This window comes from Tursiops truncatus, chromosome 21, assembly GCF_011762595.2.
Source record: "Tursiops truncatus isolate mTurTru1 chromosome 21, mTurTru1.mat.Y, whole genome shotgun sequence".
Lineage (NCBI taxonomy): Eukaryota > Metazoa > Chordata > Mammalia > Artiodactyla > Delphinidae > Tursiops > Tursiops truncatus.
In genome coordinates, this window is record NC_047054.1 from 34,631,036 (window position 1) to 34,643,424 (window position 12,389).

Genomic DNA, 12,389 nt, shown 5'->3' on the forward strand with positions numbered 1-12,389 from the left:
TAACCTTATTCTGTGATCTTGTCTTTAAAATTGTTTTCTACAGCATACTTGTGGGTCTTTTCAACCAACAATCTTTTGATTGGAGTGTTTATACCATTTATATTTATAGTAATTACTGATATACTTGACTTTATAGTAATTTATAGTAATTACTGATATAGTTGACTTTAATTCTGCCATCTTGCTCTTTGATACTTACTCCATACTTACTTTGATACTTACTTGCTCTTTTTACTTACTCCATCTTTTATTTTTTCCTCTTTTCCTGACTTGTTTGGGCTTGTGTGTGTTTTGTGGCATCAGGGGGTTCGGTCTTTCTTCACTGTTGGCATATTAGCTGTACCTCTTTGTTTAATCATTATAATGAGTGCTGGAGGGTTTACAGTATAGTCTTTAACTTGTCACAGTCTGCCTTCAAATTTTACCACTTCATGTGTAGTTTGGAATCTTTATAACAGGTTACTGTGCTATTGTCATACATTTTAATTATGTATATAAAACTCATACTCCATTGTTATATTTTTCCTTTAAACAGAAAGGTATTCTTTACTTTTACTCACATATTGACCATTCCTGGTGTACTGGGTTCCTTTTTGCAGTTTCACATTTCTATTTAGTATCTTTTTTTTCTGCCCGAACAATTTCTTTCAGTATGTCTTATAGTAAACTGCTGGTGAGAAATGTTCTCATGTTTTATTATTTTTAAAATTATATTAAGGCTGCACCTTAATTTTAGGAATTTATGTTCACTTGTATGTAATTCCTTGTCAGTGTTTTCTTTTTTGTTCAGTAATTTTAAAATGTTGTTCTGTTGTTCTCTACCCTGCGTGGTTTCAGACAAAGGGTCTGCTATCATTTTCTGTTCCTCTGTACCTAGTGTGGGTTTCTCCCCCTCTTGCCACTCTCAAGATTTTTCTCTTTATATTTGATTTTAAGCATTTTTATTATGAGGTGCCTTACTTTATGTTTTCCTTGTTTTTTTTTTTTTTTTTTTTTTTGAAGTTCTTGGATTCATTGGTTTACATTTTTTACTAAGTCTGGAAATTTTTCAGCCATCATTTTTATAGCACCCACCCCTCTTCCTGGGACTCTAGTTTCCTGTATGTTAGACTGTATTACACAAAACGTTCGTTGAGACTCTGCTCAATTTTTTTCCTACTCTTTTTTTGTTTTTTTCAGTACTTTAATAATTTTTGTTGCTATATCTTCAAGTTTACTACAGTATTTTTATTCCATATATAGTATTTTTATCTTAGAAACTGCAATGTGAAACTTTTATATCCTTCATTTCTCTCCTTATCGAGTTTGTATCTTTCTTAATATCCTTGAGCATATTTTTCATATTTACAATAGCTGTTTTAAGGTCCTTCTCTTCAAATTTCTTTCTCTCTGTGCTTTTCTGGAACTGTTACATTCTTTGCATTTCTATTCATTTTTGTTTTCATGCCAGACTTTTTGACATTTTTGTGGGTGGATTTGGTTTTATTCCTTTAAAGAATGTTGTATTTTATTCCATTGTCCAAATGAGTAACTTGCAGATTAGCTGAACCCTTTAGAGGCTTGTCTTTACCCTTTGTCATGGTGGATCCAGAGCAGCCTTTATTTGGAGACTTATTTAGCTCCATTACTAAAGCATTATTACCCTTCTTTAGACTCTCTTCAATGCCCTGGTGTTAATGAAGTCTTTCCACTCTGTCTGATAAGAACACAAGCTGTTCTTAGCCCTCTGTGAGCTCTTAAAATTACTCATTCCACTACTTATTTCTGATGAATTGGACCATTTCCGTTCACGTGTGTTCAGATCAGTGCTCCAGCCAAGACCTGGGGATTCCTCTGCAGAACTCCAGAGCTGTCGCTTTGTGCAGCTTTTCTCTCTCTTTTATTCTGCTCCATAAATTCTAGCCACCTCAGCCTCACCACACTCCCTCTTCAGCTCCTCAGCTCAGCACTACTTCCAGGCACCTACTTTTACTGCTAGATCTTAGACACTGCCTCCAAGCAGTAATCTGGGCTTACCTTATTTGTTCCTTTCTCTTCTAAATCACAGTTCAGATCTGCCTATTGTACAGTGTTTGAAAACTTTTGCTTTACATATACTGTCCTATTTTCTAGTTGTTATGATCGGAGGGCAGTTTCTGTAGCAATTAATCTTTAATGAGCATAACTAGAACTAAACTGATTATTGATCCCTGTTGTTAAGAAATTTCTTTCTAGTTGCCTCAGACCTCAAGACCTAATATTTACTGAGTTATGAAAGTGATAAGGAATTCTAGGTATTTGAGTATGACCAGGTGTGTATTTGGAGTCCCAGAACAGGATTTGTCTTCTTCCCAGCTGATCTTTTCCATGCTTCCCAAATCCCTTTTGTTGGACTTCCAATCGTGTCTGGTTGAACTGGTTTATCTCACTGCTAGATGGCTACTGCTTCTTGGAAATGCACCAACACCTGACCTGCTTCTGAATGCATCCTTCTGTTTTGAGAGGTAGTCACCATAAGCAAATTTGAAGTATGTTTTATATTACTCATATCTAATGTGCTTTAAAATATATCACTTTTCATTTCTAATACATTAAAAAATTAAAAACAGCAGTGGAGCTTTTCTGGAATAGGAGATCCAACTAATTTTTGAGAAATTTGTGTAATGATACCTTTTGGGCATATTATCCTGCTAATAAGTCTGTAGAAATTTATTCAGATTCATCGTGTTCACTATAGCCAGCGCTGTATTACATTTGCATGTATATGTAAACATGGGGAGGTGATCTGACGATAGATACTACTAAAAGTGTTTCATAAGTGAAGATTTGGGTCAAAACTCTATGGAAAGATTAAAACCCTGATTAACTTGTCTCCAAAAGACCACTTGTCCAACTCAAGGTTTGTATATTTCATTTTTTTTAATTAACTCTAAGTACTAAATTTGTCAGAGTATTTCCATAATTCCTCATATAAACATTTTTTAAAACTTGGAGATATTCTTTGCTCTTATTTATTTATTTAGTCTTTTAAAGATATGGTCAGCTCGGGCTTCCCTGGTGGCGCAGTGGTTGAGAGTCTGCCTGCCCATGCAGGGGACGGGGGTTCGTGCCCCGGTCCGGGAGGATCCCACATGCCGCGGAGCGGCTGGGCCTGTGAGCCATGGCGGCTGAGCCTGCGCATCCGGAGCCTGTGCTCCGCGACGGGAGAGGCCACAGCGGTGAGAGGCCCGCATACCGGGGGAAAAAAAAAAAAAAAAAAAGATATGGTCAGCTCAAAAATTTGTCCAGGAGACAAATCATCATTAAAAGCAAATGTTTCATCTCATAGAAGTATAGGTGTTTACCAAACCCATTAAATCTGACATTAAGCGAAAACTTTGAACGGTCAAATTTAGAAAACAAAACGTATCTTCTGCATTTTGTCAGGTAGAATGAAAAATAAAGTTCAATATAAGCTCTTAGCTTTATTAACCTGATGCATGATATTTGCGGAAATCAAGAAAGTGATTGGAAACAACAAGGTACTCAAAATATGAATGTTCTAAATCATGATGAATAACGAGATAATTAAGTGATTACTCAATATTAGTACTTTTTCCTAAGCACTTCATGCATTGCTTCATTTAATCTTCACCTTATGAAGCAGGTATTATTACTATTATCCCCATTTTACTGAGGAGGAAATTCATCTTATATTTGTTAGCCAAAGCTGTAATATAGAATATCAGGATATCTCGTGGGACTAAAATCTGATTATACCAAACTAATTGTGGCACATTATTAAAAGCAGTGCCCATGAGAAAATATGTTTAGAAAACATTTAAGTTCTCCATGTTTTGTGCAATCAGTACCATCTACTACAATGTAGCATGTATTTAGGTGGCTAGAGGTCTCAGTCGAGGGCCAGTGGGGCCTGAACATTTCTTTTACTTAGCCAACCTAGCACTTTTTTGTAAATTGAATTGTGTGAATTTAGTTAGGCATTTTCTGGTTAACCATAGTTTCCGCAAGCCCCTATATCATTATGCCAGGCCTCCTTACACAATAATTGCTACTTTTCTAACCCCAGAGTCTTTTGAGGTTGTGACCCACCTCCCCTCACCCCTGCCTCCCATTTAGACTGAGGTAGCCTTAAGGAGACGGGGGCAGACAGATGGGCAAGACCATACCTAGTGCTAAATTTGTACTTCAATGGTATCAATGTGGCAAAAAATGAAGTGCTTATCTAGTTTTGCTACCACAGCCTATATAAGCTGAGGTGCAAGAAATTAATTTTTTCCCTACATGAATTAAACACTCCACAAGTACCTAAGACTGTACATGTACAAAGACTGTGTTAAATATAGCCTCTCTCCTCTTAGGAGCTAACATTTAGGTGTACCATACAGAGAATAATTACCATCTAGAATCCACAGCACAAGTTTCTAAATACATATATTGTTAGCTAAGGTACCATATAAAACATTCAAAATTGAGTGGGAGAAGTACAGTTGGGACCATGCTGACATTCTCCCAGATAACAAGATATCCAAAGGACAGTGGAATAGATAAGAGGGCCCAGAAGCAGCAGCGTCCAGTGTTTATGGTAACTTGATTATACAACAGAGGAAGTGATTCAGATACTGAAGACAACAGAACTATTTCAGTAAATGGTGCTGAGGGTGTGGGCAGTGATATGTGTGGTCGGGGGAGGTATGTGGTGTCTGTGGAGGGGGTGAGGTGGGTGTGGTGTGTGTGCTTATGGAATGAGGGGGGGTGGGTGGTATGTGTGTGTCTGTGTATGTTCCCCGCCTCAGCCCAACCAGAAAAATCAGTTTCAGGTAGATTAAAGGTAAACATTTGAGAGAGAAAATCTAAAATGTTTAGATCAAAATGTGAAGCAACATCTTAATGACCTTTGGGTAGAGAAGGCTTTCTTAAGATTTAGAAAAACAAAAACAGTGAAAGGATATATTGCTGTATATGATTACATTAATGTGAAGACTCCTCTTTTAAAAAGTTAGAAGATAATCCACAGTATGGGAGAAGATACTTTGTAGCATATTATATTACTAATAATGGATTAGTATTGTGTGTGTGTGTAAAGGAATCTTAAATTAATTAGAAAGACGACATAACAGAAAAATGGACAACAGTTGGAACAGACCATTCACAGAAAAATAAATTGCAGTGATCCATAAATATATATGAGGAGATACTTAGACTCCAGTAATCAAGGATATTCAGATTAAACACACAGTGAGATATCATTTCACGTATGTCTCATTGGCCAGAATTTGAAAGAGTGATAATACCAAATGCTGGCAAGGATTTTAGAGCAGTGAGCACTCTTCCACCCCATGCATGTGAGTGTCGGTGGTATTACCACTTTGGAAGACAGTTGGCAATAATCAATAAAGTTGGAAAAGCCTACACCTGTGTCTCAGTTAACCCAGTCCTAGGTACGTATCTACAGAAACTCTTGCCATTTTACAAGGAGGGGATTGTTCATAGCAACATTATGTTAGATCAAAATAAAACAACCTAAATGGCCCTTAATAAGAGATTGGAAAGGTTTCATATATTCATATAGTAGAAAACTGTGTAACAGTGAAAAGCAAGTAACTAGAGTTACAATTTTTAACATGAATGACTCTCACAAAAGGTAATGTTTAATGAAAAAAGCAACTTGCAGAAGAATGTGCGTATATGGTAACATCTTAAAGCATGCAACACAGCACTATTTTGCATAGGAACACATCCACATAGGAATCATTAAATATGGCTTAGTGGTTACCTCTGGCAAGGGGAAGAACATGCAGTCAGTGAGGAGTACCTAGCAATTCAACTATATTGACAATTTTAAAAAATTAGGTACACATATGTTTCTTGCTCTTGATAGCCTTCTGATCTCTTAATGTTTCATTATAAAATTTTTAAAACTTGATAGAACACCTGATTGCATGGGAAATTTAGAAGCAGTTGGTATTTTTCTTGAAGTCTGTGCAAGAAAAATAATAATTATAAAACCAAAAACCCCAAAATTAGTATTCACCTCATAATATTTTAAACCTTCACCACAATAATAAAATTTTGGTTTTTTTGTTTTTCACATTTAGAAATGTAAAAGATTTAATTACGGTTACACAATGGAATGTAAATATTGTCCACCTTGACCCTGTAAGAATACAGATGAAAGAATTTGGGGTGTAAAAGTGGAGAGGGGAGAGCCCAAGGGAAACAGGGATAGAGCCATCATGCTGCTCTTAGAGAGAAGTGGAAAAGGGCTACCTAATACCCAAGAAGCAGGAAATAATGTTGTTAGCATGCTCTTAAAACCACTGGGACAACAAATAAGATGCAGATAAAAAGCATACAAATGTACTGGGCAGGTGGAATGAAGCAGTCACATTTGCTAGTCCTCATCTCTCACAGCAGAAAATCAATAGAGAATTTTACAATCTATTATCACAGCACATTGTTTAGGGATATGATGCAAATTAACTACCCCAAGAAACAGTAAATGTTAAAAAGTGGTTTCTTTTGGAAAATGGTATTGGAGGAGTTGGGAAGAAGTGAATCAAAGAAGCTAATTATGTGGACATACCACTTTAGTAATTTTGAAATATTTGAATCACATTTCCAGTATAGATCCTTCATTGATTTTACCCACCTGAGATCTGTTTCTATTTGAAATATTGAAATGTTAATTGCTTTTTAAGGGTGTGGGAGCCATATTTGTTTCACATTTTAGATCTCATTTTAAACGCTTTGGATGTAAGGAGTGTTGAGTAGTGTCTTGAGAAGGTTAGGGGGTTTCACTCACTTTAGAGGGGTTTACACATTGCCTGTCAGTGAAAGTTTTGAAAATTCAGTCCCACATGTCAAATTTGAGAGAGTAGATGATATTCTGAGTCACACTTACTGAAAATAGAGTTTATAATGGCACTGCAGGCAGAATTCTTTGTTATTGTATAACACTGGGAACAGCGACACTGTAATTAAGAGATAATAAAAGTGGAATATTTTTTCCCCAGAAGACAGTGTCTCCTCCTATTAGAGAAAGACTCTTTAAGTGGAGGCAAAGCAAAGCAATTATTTTAAAACTAGGCGAAGTTCCCCCTCCTTGCCACTTTGCTGTTCTGTGGCAGCAGGGTTGTATAATGAAGCCCTTTGACACAAGGCCAAAGAGCAGTGCCATGAGGGTGGCCATTTGAGTCCTCAAGTAGGAGTTTGGTGGCGGTCTAGTTCTGGTGGCATTTTATCTGTGTTCGATGAGGAGTGCCTCTTCACAATTCTACATTTAGACTAAATAACTTTTAGGTTTTTAAGTTCCATTTTGATGGCTCTTGTCTTTCATTTAAAATCCACCCTTTCCTTCATTAGTGTTGGTTAAAAGAGGTCACCCACTGTTCTCAGAAGCAATACTTTTGACAAGGAATGTGGAATAGAAACTATAATTTTTTAGCACCAAAAAAACTCTGTTCAGAATCTGAATATTTCTTTCTGAAAGAAGAATGCACAGTTTTCACTACATCTGATTTTTAGAAATTATTCTGTTTGTACTGTTGACTCATTCTATTTATATTTTCAGTATAGTTAAAATTTAGGAGAAAGAAGAAAATAATCTTCATTTCTCTATGTTTGTTTATTACAGTTTATCAAAGTCTTCAGTAACCTGATGTAAATTTGAAATTAAAAATGCAATACTGGTTTCCTAAAGAAAATAATTATGGTGATAGAAATTTATGTACCAAAATTTTATCACTGGATAGTACAGAATTAAGAATTTGAGCTTTGAAACTAGATAGATCATTGATTCATTTTAGAAATTTTTTTTTCTTTTTTGGACAAGAAAGTAGAATTTATTGGTGGGCAAGTAGGGAGGGGACAGTGCCAAGACTCTCGCGAGTGCAGGGCCCGCCATGTGTCCAGGGGCCACAATTAGGGATGTATTTGACTTCACAGCCATCTGGGATGGGCCTCTTTTCTGCCACCATGCTTTCAAATTCATCCTCATTAAACTTAGTAAATCCCCCCTTCTTGGAGATGTGGATCTTCTGGCAGCCAGGGAACTTGAACTTGGCCCTGAGGAGGGCCTCAGTCACATGCTCCTTGTTCTGCAGCTTGGTGCAGATGGACACCATGACTTGGCCAATGTGGGCCCTGGCCATTGCACCCTGGGGCTTTCCAAAGGCACCTCACATACCTGTCTGGAGCCTCAACTGGGGACAGTATACCAGTCACGAATGTCCACTGGAAAGGGCTGAATCCAACATCCCTTAGGGCAACCCATACTGGCAACAGGCTCATACACTACACTACCAAGGAGCCTGTTGTTTGCAGCCACTGCACACCAGGCCCCCATGGGGAAAAGAGCACAGTCGGCTTAATTGGCTGCAAAGTAGAAATTCTTTCGAGCACCAGCTGTGTGCCAGTCCATTCACTCTTGATGGGAAATAAGGAGAGGGAGGGGATATACCTGAACAGGTGTCATTCAGCTGAAAGCTGAATTGCAAAAGGAAGTTCATAACATCTTTGGATACAAATGGCATATATGAGTATTCCAGTGAGGGAAATAGGTAATGCAAAAGCCTCAAAGGTGAGAATGCCACCTTAAGGTGCTTATTAGCACAGTGTCTGGCACATAGAAAGAACCTAATTGTTATTTAAGAACTTAATTATTATTTTAGGTAATATTAGCAGCAGCAGCAGCATTATTGCCATCATCATCTTGGAAACAGCTGAAGGACCAGCAAGAGCAATACAGTGTCACTCTTGCAGTCATTTTTAAAATGACATATGATATATAAGTAGAAATGTTTAAAGGAAACAAGTATGATATCCCAATTTTGTGGCAGACGTGTGCGTAGTAAAATGATTAGGAGCTTATATACTGAAATGCTCTCTGGTGGTTAGACTGGTGATTTTACATATTTTTTCTATGTGTGTTTTTTTCTGTTATTTTCCATATTTTTTATTTACTTTGAAATTTTTTGCCATTGACACTGGATGAATATAACTTACATTATCAGGGAAAATCAGTGTTTTATGTTAAACATTTGTTATTTAAAATATAACATCAATGCAATAGAATATTTAAAGGCCTAATGAAATACAATGATGTCTAAAATATAGTAAAATGTTTTCAAAATAAAGACAAATGGAAAAAGGTATAACAAACACTTAAGCATGATTACCAATAAAAATTGACTGTTAAATAACAAAAAATGCAATAAAATAAATTTAAAAGATATAATTGGCTTTATTAAACCATCAGTCAATTGGGCAGCATCCCACCTTGCAAGCAGAGAGGAGCTTGGAGGAGCCGTACAAAGTCAAGGCTTTTATAGGCAGGAGAGAAGGGAAAAGGGGAGAGTGGTCACCTCATCTTCTTCTGGGGTATGGAAAGGGCCTGTGTAGCAGATTTCCTCATTGCTGCTGACAAGAAACTTCCAGACTAGTTGGTTAAGACCATTCCTGGAGGAGGTTGTACTGCAATTACTGCAATTAGGTTAGTTATTAAGCCTCGGTCTGGTGAGGTGGGCTGAGCACAAGTGACTCCATTTGGGGCCTATTGTCTCTTTTTTAAGATGACTTATGATAAGGTGGTGGGTATTAAACCTCCCTTTTAAAAATCTGCTAATGGCTGTTGTGGTACTGTTCTTACCATAAATAAATTGGGGATGGGGATCGTTGACAAATGTTTCATGTTGTTTTAGCAGCACTTAGTAATTTGTATCAAGGCTGCTTGTTGCAGTCCTCTTAGGAATGCAGTCCTGGTTACAAGGTGGGAAGTCCCAAGGTGGGAAGGGGTGAAGCTCTTCCAAGCACTGGCAGTCTAAACAAATGGAAGACGTTGGCCTGACATGGAAAAGCTGAGTTACACACATGGTGGCATCACTTCAGATGCAGTTCATGGCAGTGGGCTGTTTTCTGGCATCTGTGTCAGCGGTCTTGTAGGAAGGGTTGGGAACCGTGTTTTAGAAAGGGGAGCTGGCAGTCTCTCCTGAAGCTCCTAAGTTTGGGGTAAAACAGTCAGACTGCTGTCATCTTCCCTGAGAACAGCCTCTGTCTGCAGGCTGCTCTTCCTTGCCACTAGGAGTTATTTTTGTTGACCTGTAGTAGCTTTTGCCCAGGGGCGTGTTAAAGGTGCCAATGGGGCTTGGGCTATTTTACAGTTAAGGTAGCCTACTTGAATTCTATTTGTAGAAATGCATGCTCAGCAGCATCTTAGACTCTAAAGTTTATTGGTCATAAGGTGCTTGTGAAGTTGAACAAACTTGATTTGGTGTCACTTGATGAGCCAGATTCAGGCTTATCTGATTTAGCAGTTACCTGCGTTCCTCAGATAGACTGTAATAATTTACCCTTACATTTTATTTTAGTATGTTGCTCTCTGTAAGTTTGATAATGAATCCTGTAAATTGCTCAAAAAATTATGAAAAAACATAGTATGCTTGATTTTCTTGGAGTTCAGTGTTCATACCTTTCACATATAATGAAGTTATTGAACTTCAGTAACATTTTGCTATTGTCCAACTTTTTAAGGTGGTTATTAAAATAGCAAGTTCTCCAGCATCTTCCTTCACTTTATAAGAATTATGAGCATGGTGACTATGGTTAATAACACTGTATTACATAATTGAAAGTTGCTAAGAGGATAGATCTTAAAAGTCCTCATCACAAGAAAAAAACTGCGGTAATGTATGGTGATAGAGGTTAAGTACACTTACAGTGGTCACCATTTTGCAGTATAGACAAATATTGAATCATGTTGTACACCTGAAACTAACATAATGTTACATGTCATTATATGTCAGTTTTTTAAAAAAAGAATTATGGGATGCTGTTTGTTTCCTAGAATTTAAATTCCCTTTCCACAGATGTCCATTCTTTAATAATTATTGAAAACCCATAGCAATTTGTCAAGCTATGTTTGTTCCTTATGAGCCTGGGTCTTTACTGATATCCTATTTCCATATCCAACATCCTCTTGTTGAAATAATCTGTATGAAAATTTTGTCCTGCCTCTTCTTTGCTCTTTAACCAACCTGAGTTTTCAAATGTATTTCACCTAAATGATGGAGACACTTTTTAAAAAAATTATCTTCAATGTTTGTTGAGTTGCCTCATCTACATGCCTATTTAGGACATCTGATGCTTTTCTTCTTTTTCGAGTTTTTAATCTGTTCTCTGGACACAGTAACAAATAGTACTTGCTTGGAGATTCCATTCTAGTATAAGGGGAGCTCAATAATAAATAGGTGGTATTTCAGGTGACTGTTAAGTGATCCAGAGAAAAATAAGGCAAGGTGAGGAGAGGAAGCCCTGGGGGATGTGACATCTGAGCAGCGACCTGATTGAAGTGAAGGGGCAGAGGTCATACTGGTATCTGGGAAAGCAGCAGCGAAGAAAATGTGCGGGATGTTCATCTGTCAAAATGCTAAAAAAGTTTATATGACTCTAGTATTTGTTTTTCCTGAAAAAAATAGCTGTATATTCTGGGTTATTTTTGTCTTCCTCGCTGCCTGCACACTTTTCCCGTAACCTTAGCTCATGATGATATGTTCTTATTATGTCCTGCCCTCTTCTCCAACCTCAGCACAAGTCCTTTACATTCTCCCTGTGCTTCTAGCAATGGCTAGCTGTGAAACCATCTCCTAGCTGAGTGGAGGAACGTATTTGTTTACAAGTTGGGTTTGTACATTTTTATGGCTTATTACTTGGGTAAAAATTTCTCCATCAGCTTTTGTTCCTCCTCCCACTGTTCACTTTTACTGTTTGCATTCATGTTTGATGTATCCAATGTCAAGACAGGACAGGACCTGGGACAAAACAGAAACAATAAATATGTTAATGAATGTGCTGTACTCCATCCTCCCCCCAATTAAATTAAGGGTGAAAGGTTACCCCTTTTCTATTAAAATGCATCAGGAATGTCTGGGGCCGGGGTGGGGGTTCTTCTCAAAATATTGACTTTAACAAAGAAAAATTTCTGAATACATGAATGATGTTTAAAAAGTAAGTCTTTGTGTTTTAGCATGGAAATTGGATGCATTTTCTTTTAGAAGACAGTATCCCTAACAATAAAAAATACACTTTTAAAAGATTCACATGTATTAACTCATCTGATTTTCAGAATAACCCTATGAGGTGTAGGTAGCATTTTATTTTTGTTTTACAGAGACAGTAAGTGACGCATGGGGAGGCTGACTTGCCCAAGGTCACTCAGGTGAAACCAGAATTTCAAATCATGTGCTCTCTGTGGAAAATACTATGTTGGCTTTTGTCTAGAGGCCATCCTGATAAAGGGTGGTGGTGATCAGTATTATGAGTCTTCTGTAATTGAGATCCATGTTTTGATTCAGTGTCTTAGTCCAGATATACTGTAGAGAAGGTGGAGGGCCAAAGAAAACCCCCCTTTTCTA

General features: G+C 37.3%; 1 protein-coding gene and 1 non-coding gene across 11 annotated transcripts in view; one reads left to right on the top strand and one right to left on the bottom strand.

Annotated features, from left to right (window-relative positions):
• PSD3 (pleckstrin and Sec7 domain containing 3) overlaps positions 1-12,389 on the top strand; it is a 571,362-nt gene that overhangs the window by 465,498 nt on the left and 93,475 nt on the right. The gene's annotated exons all lie outside the window — the stretch shown is intronic.
• On the bottom strand, positions 8,223-8,361 carry LOC117310078 (small nucleolar RNA SNORA70). Its single transcript, XR_004524335.1, has one exon. It is a non-coding gene; the product is annotated as a small nucleolar RNA SNORA70 (small nucleolar RNA).